Below are 15,375 nucleotides of genomic sequence, written 5' to 3'. Positions count from 1 at the left end.
AGGTCCCCAGAGCCCAGAGGACAGACGGTGTGGGAGGGGCCAAGGGCCTTCCCGCCTTTTCTGGGGCACTCTGCTCCTGGGATGGAGGTGGGCGTGATAGGGGCTCAAAATTGGGTTGGATTTTCTTCATACAGCTGCAACGTGCACTTTATAAGGGTAGAGATGTTGCCAAGACTCTGGCATTACGTTTCAGTCAGATTTTATACAGTGTTGGGAGATAGGATCCTAATTTCCCGATTTCTTCAAATGTGTTTTTTTTTTAACCTCTTTATTGGAGTATAATTGCTTTACAATGGTGTGTTAGTTTCTGCTTTATAACAAAGTGAATCAGCTATACATATACATATATCCCCATATCTCTTCCCTCTTGCATCTCCCTCCCTCCCTCCCACCCCTCTGATGTGTTTTAGAGAGAAGTTGAGAGAGTGCAGGGGGCCACTCAGAAGCCACTGTGTTTGGACATCTGGGTTCTTCCTTCTACAACAGCCTGAGCAGGTCGGCCTCCCTCTCACTCTCTTTTTCTCCTCTCTCTTTGTCTCTCTCTTAAATTGAGGAATAATTACAGTAAAATACACAGATGTTAAGCATATAGTTGGTGGGTTTTAACAAAGGTGGTCACCTGTGTAACCAACACCTCAGTCAAGGTAGAAAGCACTGCTACCGCATCCCCCTGGGTCCCTTCCAGTGCCCCATCAGAGGCAACACTTGTTCTAAATTATACCCCCAAGAGACGATTTTGCTGCGTTCCTGGACTTCATATGAAAGAAGTCATACACCTGTACTCTCGTGTGTCTGACTTCTTTCCCTCAACATATTTTTGAGATTCATCTGGGTTGTTGAATGCATCCGTAGCTCGTTTCTTTTTATTGATGAGTACGATTCCAGTGTATGAATAACATTGCTATTTATTTATTCACTTTCTTAACAAGTCTCTTCTTTCTCAAGACCAGCCTTGTTTCGGAGCTGGAGCAAGTCTTCTTTACATGACCCTTTTTACTAACACACTAATGAGGTTGTTTCCACTGAGTGGAGTTGAAAGATTAAAATCTAGGCTTTATGAAGGACCAGCATCATTTACACACATGTTATAAATGGAAATTGGATGTAATACATGCTCATTTAGATTGAAGCTATTTGTGCACCAGGAGACCAATTAAAAGCCTGTGACAATAACCCAATGTGAGGTAACTGAAGTTTGCACCAGAGTTTTTGCTGTGAAAAGAGAAAGGGAGGAACAGAAGGGATAAATATTTCACAGGAAAACCTGACAGGGCTTTGTGACAGATGAGGTGTATGGGATGAAGGGGCAGGATGAAACAAATGCTATTTCCGGGTGGACATCTGCCTGGTGGGTCCCTCTTCTCTTTCACCTTGGGCCAGTCACTCCCTCTGCAAGCTCTGTCCTGTTGGGAAGTTTAAGGAGCTCTGATTCAGTGGCTCAGCCTGCTGTCCATGCCCACTTGTACCGTTTATACACACCTCGGAGCTATTGAAAGGCATAGTGAAATTGCGGAAAGAACACTGAGTTTGGACTTGGTTAGTTTTTCATTCTTTCACTTGCTTAGGCTCCCTAAGTCTCAGTTTCCACATAGGTGAAATGAAGGTGAGTAAATATCCCCACCCTACCAGATCGTTTTGAGAATCAGGGGAAGTGACTTCAAATTTCTTATAATGGTTCACAAGAAACTGATAAGAGAAATCACCTGTAGGAGGGGGTAAGAGGGATGGGGGAAGAAGTGGGAGTGAAACTTTTAGTGAACACCTTTTTTTTTTTTTAACCATGTGAGCATATTACCTTTTAAAAAGAAAATCCTAGTAAGCTATCTGTACAAATGATTAGGCATTCTAGACTGCTGAAAAGGACAGAGCCTGGCTACCTCCTGTCTGTGAGAATCTTGAGGTCCATTACCCCAGAAGTCCTATCACTCCAGGATAGCTGACAATAGCCAATTATTTCACCTTAATGACAAAAAATGGGTTTTAGGTTGCAGTGAGAGAACTCTGCTCCGAGAGTAAAGAGATCTGGATCCTGGTCCTGGATTTTCTGTGTCATTCAGGTGGGTTTCTTCTCTTCTCTGTGTCTTCTATTGAATGAAGGAGTAAGACTGCATGATCTTTGAGATGCTTCCAGCTCTGACATGCTAGAATATAATGCTAACTTCTAAGCAACAGAGGGTCTCATAATGTGATATCTGTAAAGGATTTGCTGGCGACATTTTTGTATCTAAGACGGGAGCAGGGCAAAGAATCACGTACTTCTCTTTTCACCTTTTATTTCCCTTGATACTGAAGTATCCAGAAGCAAGGAGTCAAGTGGAGTGTGTTTTCCAGAAAAGAAAATTGAGCTGTGTTTCAGTAGAACCATTGGTGCAATCCCATTGCTGTCTGCTACTGACATTAGCCAAAGGGTGTATCAGTGGTATTTTATGTATACACGGCACTTTATATGGATAAAGTTATATCCACTTTATATGGATAAAGTGGATCCACTTTATATGGATATCTACTTTATATGGATAAAGTTATATCCACTTTATATGGATAAAGTGGATCCACTTTATATGGATATCTACTTTATATGGATAAAGTTCCTATTCAATGAATAGGAACTCAAAGATCATATAGTTCAAATTCTAACAAGACTCAAACAATGGCCTTTGGGGCTTCCCTGGTGGTGCAGTGGTTGAGAATCCGCCTGCCAATGCAGGGGACACGGGTTCGAGCCCTGGTCTGGGAAGATCCCACATGCCGCGGAGCAACTAGGCCCGTGAGCCACAACTACTGAGCCTGTGCGTCTGGAGCCTGTGCTCCGCAACAAGACAGGCCGCGATAGTGAGAGGCCTGCACACCGCGATGAAGAGTGGCCCCCGCTCGCCGCAACTAGAGAAAGCCCTCGCACAGAAACGAAGACCCAACACAGCCAAAAATAATAAATAAATAAATTTAAAAAAACAAACAACAATGGCCTTTGGTGCCAAGGAACTCATCTCCTCCTGAGGTGCTTCATTCCGTTTTCATCTTGCTCAAATCATTAGGAAACTGTTCCTTAGGCTGAGCTGAAATCTTGACTTCACGATCACTGTTAGTGCCAGCTTAGCTCTCTGGGGCTACAAACTACACCTATGTTCTCTCTGGCCAAGGTTGCAAACTACTGAAATGCAGGCCAGTATTAGACCATATCTTGTTGGCTCTTGATAGTGTTTAAAAATATCTCAATTAGTTTTTGACATTAAAACATCATGAGTTTTTTGTTTGTTTACATAAACTGTTTCTGACTTTTCTGGAAAGATCAAAAGGTCTGTGCAGCTGCCTCCCCAATATGATTCTTCCCTTTTTAGTAAACAATTCAAAGCTTTGTTCCAGTCCCTATCCTCTCTGGCTCAGCCTATGTGCTGTTGGGAGAAGCTGATCCCACCCCTGGTTCTAGAACGGGGCATGCAAACTAGTCCTAATTCATCAGCATAACCCTACCTTTTGTCACCTTTGTTGATTCAGAAACAAGCACTGTTTCAAGACCGGGTTCCTTGGAAACAGAATCCGAGATGGAGAGCTGCATGCAGAAGGCTTACTGAGGAGTGTCCTTAGGACACACACCTATGGGGACCTGAAGAAGACAAGGGTGGGGGTGGAGAGAAGCCGACCAGCAAAGTAAGTGCAATGTAGTTACAACCAAAGCCTCAGCTGATCCCAGGAACTCAAGAATGGGGATGATCCTTCAGAGTTGTCCCAAACTGAAGTAAGGGGGCCAGACATTTGTATTCCCACATCAGCCAGTCACAGGCCTCAGGCTGCACCCTGGAAGGGGGTGTAAAACCTTGGAGGAAGTGGTTTCCTAAGGCTGAGAACAAGACTATTCCCAGCAGCTGAGGGATGGATGTGTTCCCCCTGAAGAGGGGACCTGGGCTGAGCCCCATAGTATCTCCTACAGGCATAAGACTCAATCCAGATTAATAGAGATTTGCTAGGACTCCTGAGAAAGAGGCTTCCAGAAGTGACCTGTATCTCTCTGGATATGGACAAGGAGCTCTGGGACTTGTCCTTAGCCATCTCACCTCAAGGTCAACTTTGATAAGACTGGAGCTCTGCTGAATCAAACCAACCCTGAAGCTTAAATTACCTGGACTTTAGTGTGAGCTTCATCGTTAAGTCAGTTTTCTGGTTGTATTTTAATTACTTACAAATGAACATACTTTGACACATTCTGCATTGCAGAGCTACATTCCCTGGCAATAACCCTCTGAATAGCAGCTGCCTCCCTTTAAGATGGGTCACTCGGTGCCCAGTTTACTAGTGCCCACTTGGCTTTTAGAGGTGGTAGCAGAGAGCTAAATCCTAATCTTCTAATAATATGAAGTCAATAGATAATGTCTAAAGTGGAAAAACCAAGACATAGAACAGAGCATGTGTCTATAAATATGAGGTAAACATCAGAAGAAATAGCTAAAAGTGTTGGCAGTAGTTGCCTCTGGGGAGCTCTGTCAGGGTGGGATGGGACAAGGCACTGCAACTGGTTTTTGTGGGAAGCTTTGAAGTGCTCATTGATTTGAAACTCTGTGTATCCCCGGTTGCTAATGCATGCCCTGGGGCATCTTGCCCTGCTCTGGGACTCTCCCATCTCCTAGTTCTCTTGCCTTCCTCTGGCCTTTCTTCTGGGTAGGGGGTTTCCTAAATGCTGGTTGATAATCATCTTAAGCTACCCTTTCTCTCTTTATTATCTTATGCATTCTATCCGCTCCTGGGAGACTTTGTTCCCTACTCCTGATCTCTCCTCTTTAGCTCCTGATCCATATTTCTTCCACAGGATCACCTTGGAATTCCCCTGCCCTATTTCCAACTTGCACGAGGAGGTAACCAAGGTCTCTCCTAGCTCTAACATGCTATAAGGTCTGAAAACTTATATGGAAACATTTAACAAGTCATAAGAATGGATCTCTTTCATTTGCTTAATATCATTAGCCATTTTTTTCTTTTGTCCTGTTGACTGAAAAAATGCACAGCCTAAAAGCTGAGAATTATGTTTTATTTGGCTAACAAAACTGAGGATGAAAGCCCAGGACGAAACCTCTCAGATAGCTCTGAGAGACTGCTCTGAGGAGGTACAGGAAGAGCTGGGATATATAAGAGTATTTGCAGCAAAGAGCAGGTAGTCAGAACTCCAAAAGATTACTGTTTTTCATTTTAATGCTTTATTTATTTATTTTTGGACTGTTTTTTACTGTGGTAAAATTTATATAACATAAAGTTCACCATTTTAACCATTTAAAAATATACAATTCAGTAGCATTTAGTTATGAAACCACCACCACTACTTAGTTCCAGAACATTTTCATCACCCCGAGGGAAACCCCGTACCCATTAAGCAGTCGCTCCACCTTCTGGCCTCCCCTCACCGTGGGCAACTCCTTATCTGCTCTCTGTCTCTATAGATTTGCCTATTTGGGACATTTCATATAAGTTGAGTCATATAATTTGAAGTCTTTCAATACTGTGAAAGAGCCAAGTAACATCTTAATATTATTATGAAAATAATTTTGATCTTATGGACCTCCTGGAAGAGTATCAGGATCCCCCAGAGGTCTGCAGAGCAGACTTTGAGAACTGCTGGTCTAGGTCATCCAAGGTGTGGGGCACCAGCCAGCTCCCCATTACAGCTTCTCTCCCAGCACAAGGTGATTGTCATGTCCCCACGTCCAACCTGAGGCCTCCACACCTCAGCTTCTCATTTCCTGTGAAAACTCGGTCGGCCACTTCCTGCAAAGTTGAGATTACAATGGATTCACATTCAAACTGCCCAGAGGAACCAAACAACCAAATGCAGACACATTTTTATAAGTTATAAATCTGAATGTGGTAAAAAAACTGTACCACAAACTGGTTTCCAGTAAAATTCTGATCACTTCCTGCCACTGTCATTACATTTTATAATCACAGTAATTACCTTTTACCTGTGATGAGAGCTGTCATGTACTTTTGAATATCAAGCAGCAGCCATGCCATAAATTGCTAGCCCCTTTTTCCTCTAATGATCACAGCTTATTTTATTCTTCAAGTATTCTTCTCAGAGTAATCAGCACGCTTATTATACAGCATATTCAAATGTTAATGCGTACACTGAACTCACACTATTGTGAGACCCATTTGCTCAGGAGCTAAAATTATGTTGCCATTCTGCTTGGTGCTAGAGGTTCTGTGCTCGAAACCGGTTTTCCACATACAAGGAGCCCAGGTTATTTAACGAGAATGTGAGCTAGAATGAGGAGTTAACACTTAGTATAGAGCCTGGAAGCTAAATGGGGTCAGCATGTATGGGGCCTACACATTTTGAATTAGCTATCCATCACTGTGGAGACAATCAATATTTGAGCAGACTGGCTTTGGGGCATGTTTAACATCGTTTCTCCAGGGTCTCTACCAAACTCTGCCTCTGCAGGTTAAACTGCCCAAATCACAGCTCTGACAACTGGAAACATTTTCCTCATACTGAGCTGAAATCTGCTAGAGCTTTCACTCGTTTGTTTTTTTTTTTTATTTCTATCTTTCACTCGTTTGTTTTTGCTCTACCCTCTGGAGCCACATAAAGCATGCCTGCTTTCCGTTCTGTGATTGCCCTTTAGAGATTTAGGACAGTGACCTTGTCCCCATGGTCTGCTCTCGTAAGGCTCAATTATCCCAGGTCCTTATAGGACAGGTTACCAGTCCCTTTACCACTGTGGTCATTCAGCTTGTCAATGTTCACCCTTTAAAAAAAGAGTGAGGTGCTCAGAATCTGAAACAGCGATCAACATGTGGTCTGGTCAGGGTGGAATTGAGCAGGTCTCTGTTGGATGTGAATTCTCTTGTTGGATATGATTCTATTAGTGCTTTCCAAGAGGATATTGCCTTTGTTGTTATCCGTTACTGATTCCTAATTAGCTAAAACTACCAAGTCTTCTAAGCCATATATTGGTACTTAGGCATTAACCATTTAGACCCCAAAGGAGGATCTGAGATTTGTCACCATTACATTGCATCCTGTTAAATTTGGCCCAATGCTTTGGCCTATCAAGACCCTTTTTTGTATCCTGAATCTATCCTTTCCATCCACAGGTGTAATCAATCTATCAATATTGCTATCTGTATATAAATCAAAGTTAAAAAAGCCTGACAGAGAAGGCCTCAGGATGGAGCCCAGAGACCTCAAATCAAAGTATTTGTTTAACCAGTTATAAGCCTCCCTCCCCAGCCCCAATATACACACTTCCATCCTCCAACTGTTCCATCCTCTAACTCAAGCTGTCAGGGAGGGAAAACACCAAAGAATATTCCAGGTTACTAACTAGCTGGTTAAAGTGGCCTAGAAAAGAAACTGAGGAAAAGAAGGGAGGGAGAGGATAAGGCCTGGTGGAGAGCCCAACGTGGCAGGACAGGTTCTCTGAAATTACTTCCTCTAGGCCCACACTCCTGCACAGGTTGGGGAGGTATTAAGGTATGAGTCAAATGGAAGATAGTCCAGGGTTCTGCTGTGATGAGAGAGAGGAAATCAATAACCAGGAAACAGGACCAATGTTGGAAGCTAGAAGATAGTCAATTAGTATATCAACCTGGAGGGACTAGGCAGAAGAGAACAGAGACAGGCGTGGAGAATGAAGCAAAGAATAAGCGTGGGAAACAGCATCTAGGCTTGCTAAGTGGGCTTCAGAGCTGTGCTGTTCAACATGGTGGCCACTAGCTACAGGTGGCTATTTTAATTTAAATTCATAAAAATTAAATTTAAAAATCAGTTCTTGGGACTTCCCTGGTGGCACAGTGGTTAAGAATCCGCCTACCAATGCAGGGGACATGGGCTCGAGCCTTGGTCTGGGAAGATACCACATGGTGCGGAGCAACTAAGCCTGTGCGCCACAACTACTGAAACCCGTGCGCCTAGAGCCCGTTCTCTACAACAAGAGAAGCCACCGCAGTGAGAAGCCCGCGCACTGCAACGAAGAGTAGCCACTGCTCGCTGAAACTAGAGAAAGCCCGCACAGAGCAACAAAGACCCAACGCAGCCAAAAATAAATAAATGAATAAATAAATAAATAAAATTTTAAATAACATTTAAAAAAATCAGTTCCTCCATCACATTAGCCACATTTACAGTGTTCCATAGTCACATGTGACTAGTGGCTACCATATTGGATCATAAAGAAGAACATTCCCATCATTGTGGAAAGTTCTATTGGACAGCTCTGCTCTAGAACATTCTAGATGTACTTCTAAAAAAGGGCCAAACCAGGTAGGATATCATTTTAATGTGCTTATTTTTCCTTTGCTTTCTTCAAGACCCGGCTCATATATCAATTCTTCTGGGAATTCGCCACATGTGTGGTCTGTGACGGTATGCTATAGGCATCCAAGCATTCTGAGCTATGCAGTTCTTTGTGGTAATGCGTGGATCTAGATAGGACTTAGTATGGAGATCCTGGCATAGCTATTTGTCAATCCTTAACCAAAATGTGGCCTTTCTCTACCTGGGGAAAGCATCCTCCTTGACAAAGCAATTAGCTTTGGGGCAGGAGGGAAAGGAGGGAAACAGTGGCTTAGCCAGCCAGATCTGCTGAATCCACCTCTGTAGCTGTAAAAATAATTTGTAATAAAAGCTTTTGACCTCCTGTCCATAAACATTACATAGGCCATCTCGGCCAGGCCATCAAGAAATGGAAGTCAGGGTGTGATTTGCTTGATACAAGATATCTTGTCATCTTACCTGTGGACCCTCACTAAATTTTCAGTCTGCTGTCTTTCTCTTTCAATTTTCTGCGCTGGAACTCTTAGAATTTCTCATAATAAGATCTGTCATTTCTACCTTCTAAATCTCTCTAGAATCTGTCCTTTCCTTTAATACCCTCAGTGAATTTATCTTCTCTCTTCTTTCCCACCCAGCCCCCTTATTGTCACCTAAATGCTCTAAGAACATTACTTGATTATGGCATTCTCCTCCATAAAACCCCTCAGTGGCTCCCCATGACATCATAAAAGCCTCTCCTTGGGCCCCCAGCTACCCCTCTGGTTTCAGGTCTTTCCATTCCCTGGTGTGTAGCACGCATTCCAGCTTCTCTGTTACTGTGCCCAGAGCCAAGATGCCTTTTCATATCCCTGTGCCTTTGTATACTCCCACCTCCCTCTGTCTGAAATGCGCCCCCCACCACCTTTAATCCCCCTGGAGAATTTCTACACCCTTGTTAAGGTAACATTTAAATCTTATCTCTTCTGAGAAGCCCAGCCTGAGCCCTCAGACAGACTTAAGTGATCCATCAACTGCGCCCAAACGCTGTGTGGGCTTTGGTCATAACCCAGTCTGTATATGACACTCATGAGTCTGTTTCTCCCACTAAACTGTGAGGTCTCAAGGGCAGGCAGCACATCTGACTCATCTCTTACCCACTGTGGCAAGCACAGGACCTGACTCACAACAAACACTTACTAAATGCCTGTTAGAATGAACAATAATCTGTGCCATTATGAGGTTCTGCTATGAGGGTCCTCTGTGTGGAGCTGCCATGCTCCTTAGGGTTCACCCTTGCTGATAGAGGCCTAGGGCCAAGTGGCACTGGTAGCTGAGGATGTGCAAAAAAGCAAAAGGCCTGCAGCTGCTCCCACTGAAAGCCTCCCTGTATGCGTGCAGCTCGTTCCCTCTCAGACTTTGTGACTCGCACAAGCCCATTCCTTGTCTTTCATGAAAAAACACAGGACCCCTTGGAGAATGTTCCTGTAGGGACCCATCTGTGGGTAATTCTATGGGGGAGAATTATGGGCAAGGGGGAGAAACATCTTAATAGAATGGAGAGGGATGAAGCATTGCTACTCTTGCTTAGCATTGGGATGTCGCTGGAGGGGGAATGTAGTAGCTGGTAGCAACACTTCTTATGTTTTAGAAAGTACAGCATACCCTGTGGTTACCAAAACCTTCCACTTTTATCATCTGCTTGAGCCTGTTATCCACCCTGAGGGGCAGGCAAGACAGAGCTGGGGTTATTTGTAGATAAGGAAACTAATATCCAGAGAGGAGAAGTGACTTGCCCAAGGTCATGTTTTGAGCAAAGGCCCACAAAAATGAAGTGACTTTCCCAGGGTTGTGAAGTAATAATCAGAACTATAACATATGGGGTTACTTGTAAAAATTTCTGCGGGTTTTAAACTATTTCTTTCTTTACTTACTTACTTATTTTTGGCTGCGTTGGGTCTTTGTTGCTGCGCATAGGCTTTCTCTAGTTGAGGCAAGCGGGGGCTACTCTTCGTTGCGGTGTGCGGGCTTCTCATTGTGGTGGCTTCTCTTGCTGCAGAGCACGGGCTCTAGGAGCGTGGGCTTCAGTAGTTGTGGCACGCAGGCTCAGTAGTTGTGGCTCGCCGGCTTAGTTGCTCCGCGGCACGTGGGATCTTCCCGGACTAGGAAGAACCCGTGTTCCCCTGCATCGGCAGGCGGATTCTTAACCACTGCGCCACCAGGGAAGTTCCTCTGTGGGGTTTTCTTTAATAAACTTTGTGAAATCAGAAACATTTTCTAGTAAATTGAGTCCACACAGGGCTTTCAGACATCTCTTGGGAAATTTGACTAGATGACATTGAAGATTTCTTCCAGCGGTGAAATTCTATGAAATTTAGTGTTTACTGTGTCCCAGGTTCAGGTAACTCCATAAAGTACAATTACCAGTTTGCAAGTAACTTCCAAAACAAATAGCTCTCCTGCCCAGTCAAGCATCGCTGTCTGACTTACTAGAAAGTCTCATGCCCATTACTTACATATTGTATCACCTACTCATCAATCTATTCTTTCCACTCCTACTCCCTACGCTGTAGCAACTCTATTACTTGATCAATTGTTCACTTCCTCTGTCAGAGATAACTAGGATTTAGAGCTAAAGGCATAATTTCTATATAAGACTAGAAATCAGAACTGTTGTGACTTATTGAGATCTTAATTTAATTCCCATTAAAGGGGAATGGAATTGACTGGATTAGTGAAGTTTCATTCTACTCATTCCTCCTCAGAGAGACGACTGAATCCATGTGGGTGCCATATTTGGTAGTGGGATATGGGAATGGAGTTTTCCATAGATCAGGGTAGGGGTAGGATTTTCTAGAAAGGAAAATCTGTCTTGGTTGGATGGACCAAGTTATTTAAATTCTGCCTGATAATTCTGCCCAGTCTCTTTGCATGAGCACAAAGTATTGTACACCCATCTGAACTGGGTAAAAACAGAAGTTAATAGCAGCTCTGTGGAAATAGATACCCTACTTATCTTCTGATCCAAGAGTCCAGGCTCTGTCTGCTGCACCACACCACTCTTCAGGGTGATAATTGCTCCTATTAGTTAGTGTTTCCTGAGAAGTGAAGCATAGTGTCCAATTTTAATAATGAAGGCTATGGCAGTAATAACATGTAACATCCTATTTTATTTTCATCAAGAAGACCAAGCCAATCAGATAGAAGTATTATGGGTAATTCTGAGTATTGCTGGCAGTCTCTGAAGATGGCAATTCTGTCTGGGTTTGTTTTAATTTCTCTCTTGATTACCAAGAACATTCTGACACTTAAGAATAGATGTGCTTGTTGCTGACGGGGAGGGGAGGGCTCATTACAAAGAGCTGGGGCAGACCTGCACCCTCTTTTCTTCCAGTGGAACATCAGACTTTGCGACATGACTCCCACACAGGTGTCTATCACAGCTGAGCAACTCTGGCTTCCCTAAAATGAGATGAGAGTGCTAACAATAAAGGGTGACAATACAGAACATAAAGAAGCACAAAGGAAGTCTTCATCCTCACATTGAACTTGCCCAAGATAAATGCTGATGAAATCAGATCTGATCACATCCTGAGCTCCATCTGTTAAAGGTGCTCACAGCCACTTAGGAGAATGCCAGGGAAGGAAGACCTGACAATACATTTTCTGCCTGCTAAAGTAACTCCTTCTCTTCTCTCTGGCTAAAAATACAACCAAAGTGTCACTAAAACACACACACACACACACACCACGCACAAACCCAAAATACAAGAAAGCCTAACATTTGTTGAACAGATTGTGACAGAATATCAATTAGCTAAGTGTTTGGTATGCAAACATCCCCGATGCGAACTTACCCAGAGGAGGACTTGCAGGGAGGGGGAACAGAGAGTGTCAGAGAATTAGGGAGGGAGCAAGGCAGGCTGCCACCAATGGAAAGTGCTGGAACCAAAGCTCAAGACCTAGTTGACAGGTGAGAATGGTGCAATTGGCTTTTACGTCCACCTAGTAGCAGAGTTCTAGCCAGAGTCATCTCTACCTCAACTGGTTCAGGTGACGACCATTTACTTGAACGTATAGTATAACATTCAGCACTGGCGCTGAACCATTTGGAAGGCTGCAATTCTTCAGCAGTGTTCACTTTTGGGCAGGGACTCATCTAGGTTATGCTAACTCTAAACGTCAAGCCCAGGGGATAGAATCTGCTGGAAGCAGGGAGTTGAAGTTTCCAAATTAATAAGACTAAAGCATCATGTTAGGTTCTAGTACATATTCTATGCCCCAGTAGCTAAAACTCCAAGGAGTGAATAAAGAGCAAAAACAGGAGAGGTTAGGGCTTCCCTGGTGGCGCAGTGGTTGAGAGTCCGCCTGCAGATGCAGGGGATGTGGGTGCATGCCCCGGTCCGGGAAGATACCGCATGCCGCGGAGCGGCTGGGCCCGTGAGCCATGGCCGCCGAGCCTGCGCGTCCGGAGCCTGTGCTCCGCAACGGGAGAGGCCACAACAGTGAGAGGCCCGCGTACCGCAAAAAAAAAAAAAAAAAAAAAAGAGGAGAGGTTAGCATTCAAATAGAGACCCTGTGGAGAAGCTGATATGAATAACAGTGGGTCAGTGGCAGGCCAGGGAATGAATCGAGTCTTTTGCTCTGTCCCTTTTGAATTATAAAACAGTTCCTGCAAAGGGCAGTTTGGTTTTAGGATAATTTGGACATGATCTAGAAATTCTGTGAAATGAAAAGAATTCACTGATTAATTACATAGGCCAACCTTTCCCAAGAGGTGATATGCATTCATTCCACTTGGGGCAGTGCAGATAATTTCAGATGAAACATCTTTTACTTTAATAGTTCAGTATTTATTTTAATGTACCTTAGAAGAATTATAATTTGTTATACCACAAACCTGTGATTTCACTGGTGATATTGTTGGTTTTCCATTTACATTGGTGATATAAAATTTCCATTTTAAATACTTTTAGGAAAAATAAGTTTATTTGAAGGAAAACATTAAGTAAATAATAATACAGAAGGTGTTATTACAAGAATAGGGCAAAAATCATGAAGAGAGAATGTAACAATTGGAAAGTTTGGGAAATACTTCATCAAACCAGGGGATAAGGTAGATTGACTTGTAGACAGAAGAGTTCGGAATAGCAGGCAGGTAAAGGGAAAATGATAGAACTCTCAGAGGATCTGGATTCCGGTTCCAGCTGCCACTAGGCCTGTGTGACATTGGCCCCCTCTGGATCTCCTTATCTATAAAATAACTCTCATGCCTTGCTTAGCTTTATTATTTAACAGTTCTATTTCACTTACTGTTATTGAGATTATGAACAATCATAATGACAGCCAGAGCAGTAAGTTCTGCTATGTGCCAGATTCTTTCCAATAGTCATCATTCTTAATTCTCATAATAGTCATGAAAGGTAGGTGTTATAATACCCATTCCATATATGAGGGAATTGAGGGTGGAAGATCCTGGCCACACAGAACCTGATTTGAATGAACTTAGATCTGACTCTGGAGCCTGTGTTTGTTCCTCTGAGCCTGGTTGAATCATAGTAGTTAATTCCTATTCACTCTCAAAACTAAGCTCGAGGGCTTCCCTGGTGGTGCAGTGGTTGGGAGTCCGCCTGCCGATGCAGGGGACATGGGTTCGTACCCCGGTCCGGGAAGATCCCACATGCCGCGGAGCGGCTGGGCCCGTGAGCCATGGCCGCTGAGACTGCGCGTCCGGAGCCTGTGCTCCGCAATGGAAGAGGCCGCAACAGTGAGAGGCCCGCGTACCGCAAAAAAAAAAAAAAAAAAAAACTAAGCTCGAGATCACCTATTCTAGTAAGACTGCTTTGACCTTATCTCTTCATCTTGGTTAGATGTCCCTCCTCTGTGTTCCCTTAATTTTCTATGTATGCCATTTTTCCTATTTGCCTTTATATTCCCAGCACCCTACACACTTTGGGACACAGATTAGATAGTCAACAAATTGCAGAAAGAGGGAGAGGATGAGGGAGAGGGAAATGGGAAAGAAAGGAGGGAGAGAGGATCAAAAAAGAATATATATTGCTGCCTTATTTTATTAAATATGAAAGAAGTAGAATTGAGAGGCAGGAGAGCAAGGTGGTTAAGCATATGGCCTCCTAGATCCAAACCACCCAGCTTTGCCACTTACTAGGTGTTTGACTTAGGGCACAGGTTCAATACCTGTGCTTCAGTTTCTTCATCTACAAAATAGGGATATTAGTGATACCTACCTTAAAAGCTGTTGGAAAGACTAAATGAACTATCTTATATAAAGTACTTAGAAGACTGCCTGGAATATGATAAGCAGGTGCTCAATAAATATTGGCTATCATTATTATTTCTGTGAAATTAATAAAAGGGGAAAAGCTTAACACTATTGTAAAGTGAAAAAAACACATAATACTATTACACACATAGAGCCTCATCATTTTTCCAATTCTACTTGTTGACCAATGCAGTCATTTCAAGGCAGTTATGAATAAAGAGGATTATAGCTAGAGGATACACAATATAATATCTTTATCTTTCTACTTCTATGACAGCAGAATTAAGCACTCCACCTCTACTCTTAGAACATTTGGAAATATTGATGTTAAAATTATCATACTGTATTATATTCTAAATTCAGATTTACTTATTGTCTATCACCCTCAGTTAGACTGAGTTCCTTGGAGGAAAGGACTCCTGTTTGATTCTTCTCTATGTCTCCAATTCTTAGTAAAGGGGCTGGCAAGAAATAAATGTTCAATAAATGTTTGCTGAATGAACATTATAGAAAAGATGTGTACATGTGAACAATAAAATAAATATGATGTGATATTTATCATACAAGAGGCTCAGATCAAGTGACACTATAGCTCAAAAAGGAGAGATCACCTCTATGTAGGAAAAGGTAGTAGAAAAGAATGGTTAAATCTGTGAACTTTAGAGTCAGACTGCTTTGGTTTTGAGCTCTAACTACGGCACCTATGAGCTTATGTGACCTTGGGATGTAACCTAACTTCTTTAAACCTTAATTTCCTTATCAGTGAAATGGGGATAATATTAGTTAGAAGAACTACATGAGATAATGTTTGTAACATGTCAGGTACCTATTATGTGTTTGTAGAGTAGCT

The 15,375-nt window shown here is 42.9% G+C and overlaps 1 protein-coding gene across 4 annotated transcripts in view; it reads left to right on the top strand.

The window, feature by feature from the left end:
- The window catches only part of HEMGN (hemogen), a 42,284-nt gene that overhangs the window by 9,817 nt on the left and 17,092 nt on the right, over positions 1-15,375 (top strand). The window contains exons 3-5 of one of the 4 annotated variants that reach the window (XM_081237408.1): positions 1,992-2,057; positions 3,496-3,648; positions 4,802-4,847. The exons of 1 other annotated variant lie outside the window; for it this stretch is intronic. The gene's annotated coding sequence lies outside the window, so the exon portion shown is untranslated. The remainder of the gene's footprint in view (positions 1-1,991; positions 2,058-3,495; positions 3,649-4,801; positions 4,848-15,375) is intronic. 2 more of the 4 variants (XM_081237407.1, XM_081237409.1) reach the window with 2 other exon arrangements.

Source organism: Mesoplodon bidens (assembly GCF_964165515.1).
Source record: "Mesoplodon bidens genome assembly, chromosome: 6".
In the NCBI taxonomy this organism is placed as follows: domain Eukaryota; kingdom Metazoa; phylum Chordata; class Mammalia; order Artiodactyla; family Ziphiidae; genus Mesoplodon; species Mesoplodon bidens.
The sequence above is the reverse complement of the archived record's forward strand: the minus strand, read 5'-3'. Positions and strand labels throughout refer to the sequence as shown.